The sequence below is a fragment of the Belonocnema kinseyi genome, chromosome 3 (assembly GCF_010883055.1).
Source record: "Belonocnema kinseyi isolate 2016_QV_RU_SX_M_011 chromosome 3, B_treatae_v1, whole genome shotgun sequence".
In the NCBI taxonomy this organism is placed as follows: domain Eukaryota; kingdom Metazoa; phylum Arthropoda; class Insecta; order Hymenoptera; family Cynipidae; genus Belonocnema; species Belonocnema kinseyi.
Window position 1 is genome coordinate 105,182,088 of NC_046659.1, and position 2,980 is coordinate 105,185,067.

The window sequence follows — 2,980 nt, forward strand, 5'->3', positions numbered from 1 at the left end:
AATTACGATTCTGATTTGGCAAAATGAATTTTCGAAAAACAAAAAAAAAACAATTTTCATTAGAAGAGGGGACTTTTTGAAAAGAATTATAATTCTGACTTGTACTTTGAATTTTGTAAAAGAATCACAAGAATTGGAAATTTTTAAAAAGAATTATTATTCTTATTTTGAAGTTTGCCAGAGGTGTTTAAGAACCAAACTATAGTTTGAGCCTAGAATAGGACATTTTTCCAAAGAATTACAATTTTGACTTAGAATGAGAATTTTTCTAAGAGAATGACAATTTTGATTAGAATCGAGAAATTTTCAAAAAGATTTACTTTTCTGATCTGGAAAAGGTAAAGTTTCCAAAAAATTACAATTTTTTCCAAAATAATTGCAATTTTCACCAGAATGAGGGAATTTTTGAAAAGAATTATTAGTCCGAATAGATAATATTCCAAAAAATTACCATTTTGTGTTGAAACAAGTAATTTTCGAAGAGAATTATGATTCGGATTTGGCAAAATGAATTTTCGAAAAATAAAAAAAAACTTAATTAGAAACGGGGACTTTTGAAAAAGAATTATGCTTCTAATTTGGAACAGGAAAGTTTCGAAAAGATTTATAATACTGACTTGGAACAATACATTTTCTTAAATAATTACAATTTTCATGAGATGATTTTCCAACAAAAAAAATACAATTTTGAGTTGGAACAAGTAATTTTCGAAGAGAATTATAATTCTGATTTGGCAAAATGAATTTTTGAAAAAAAAACACTTTATTAGGAACGAAGACTTTTTTTAAATTATTATGTTTCTAATTTGGAACGGGTAACTTTTAAAAAAGAATTCTAATTCTGACTTGGAAGAGGATTTTTTAAAGAAGAATTCTAACTTGGAAAAGTTATTTTCGTCAAAGAAGTATAACTGACTAGGAACGGGGAATTCTCGAAAAAATTTATTATTCTGATTTGGAAGAGGTAATTTTCAAAAAAAGAAAACAATTTTGAGTTTGAACAAGTAATTTTCGAACAGAATTGTGATTCTGATTTGGCAAAATAAATTTTCGAGAAAAAAAAACACGTTTTATTAGGAACTGGGACTTTTTAAAAAGCATTTTTTTAAATTTGGAACATGCAATTTTTGAAAATAATTATAATTCTGACTTGGAAGAGGATTTATTCAGAAGAATTCTGTCTTGGAACAGTGAATTTTCCAAAATAATTACAATTTTGACTAGGAACGGGGAATTTTCAAAAAGAATTATGATTCTGATTAGGAAGAGATGATTTTTAAAAAATTACAATTTTGAGTTGAAAAAAGGAATTTTCGAACAAAATTAGGATTCTGATTTGTAAAGTTGAACTTTCGAGAAAAAAAAATAATTAGGAACGGAGACTTTTGAAAAAGAATTATGATTTTAATTTGGAACCGGAAATTTTCGAAAAGAATTATAATTCTGAATTGAAAGCGGATTTTTTTAGAAGATTTCTGACTTGGAAGAGTGAATTTTCCAAAATAATGACAATTTTCACTGTAAACGGGGAATTTTCAAAAAGAATTAGTATTGTGATTTGGAAGAGGTAATTTCAAAAAAAAAAAAAAAAAAAAACAATTTTGAGTTGGAAAAAGGGATTTTCAAAATGAATTATGATTCTGATTTGGTTTGGCAAAATGAATTTTCGAAAAATAGAAAAAAAAATTTAATTAGGAACGGGGACTTTTGGAAAAAAATTATGTTTCTAATTTGGAACAGGAAAGTTTCGAAAAGAGTTATCATTCTGATTTGGAACAGTGAATTTTCTAAAATAATTATAATTTTCAAGAAATGATTTTCCTAAAAAAAACTACAATTTTTAGTTGGAACAAGGAATTTTCGAGATCAATTATGATTTTGATTTTGAAGATGTAATTTAAAACATGGAATAAAAAATTGTCTAAAAGATTACAGTTTTGACTAAGATCGGGGAATTTTCGAAATGATTTATTATTCAGATTATGAAGAGATGATTTTCCAAAAAATTACAATTTTGTGTTGGAACAAGGAATGTTTGAACAGAATTAGGATTCTGATTTGTAAAAATGAACTTTCGAAAAAAGAAATAATAATAATGAATGAGGAACGGAGACTTTTTAAAAAGAATTATGATTTTAATTTGGAAACGGAAATTTTCGAAAAGAATTATAATTCTGAATAGAAAGCGGATTTTTTTAGAAGATTTCTCACTTGGAAGAGTGAATTTTCCAAAATAATGACAATTTTCACTGTAAACGGGGAATTTTCAAAAAGAATTAATATTCTGATTTGGTAGTGGTAATTACAAAAAAAAAATGTTGAGTTGGAACAAGTAATTTTCGAACAGAATTATGATTTCTATTTGGCAAAATAAAATTTAAAAAATAAAAAAATATATTTAATATATATAAAAATATATGTATATAAAATTTATTTAAAAAATTTTTTTATTTGGAACGGGGAATTTTTGAAAAGAATTATAATTCTCAATTGCAAGCGGATTTTTTTTAGAAGATTTCTCACTTGGAAGAGTGAATTTTCCAAAATAATTACAATTTTTACTGGAAACGGGGAATTTTCAAAAAGAATTAATATTCTGATTTGGTAGAGGTAATTTTCAAACAAAAAAAAATTTTAGTTAGAACAAGGGATTTTCGAACAGAATTATGATTCTGATTTGGTTTGGCAAAATGAATTTTGGAAAAATAAAAAAAAAAATAAAGTTAATTAGGAACGGGAACTTTTGGAAAAGAATTATGTTTCTAATTTGGAACAGGAAAGTTTTGAAAAAAGTTATAATTCTGACTTGAAAGAGTGAATTTTCCAAAATAATTACAATTTTCACTGGAAACGGGTAATTTTCAAAAAGAATTAGTTTTCTGATTTGTTAGTGGTAATTACAAAAAAAAATGTTTAGTTGGAACAAGTAATTTTCGAACAGAATTATGATTCTTATTTGGCAAAATAAATTTTAGAAAAA

General features: G+C 24.9%; 1 protein-coding gene across 1 annotated transcript in view; it reads right to left on the reverse strand.

Annotated features, from left to right (window-relative positions):
- LOC117170114 (actin-related protein 2/3 complex subunit 1A-A) overlaps positions 1 to 2,980 on the reverse strand; it is a 28,816-nt gene that overhangs the window by 5,360 nt on the left and 20,476 nt on the right. The gene's annotated exons all lie outside the window — the stretch shown is intronic.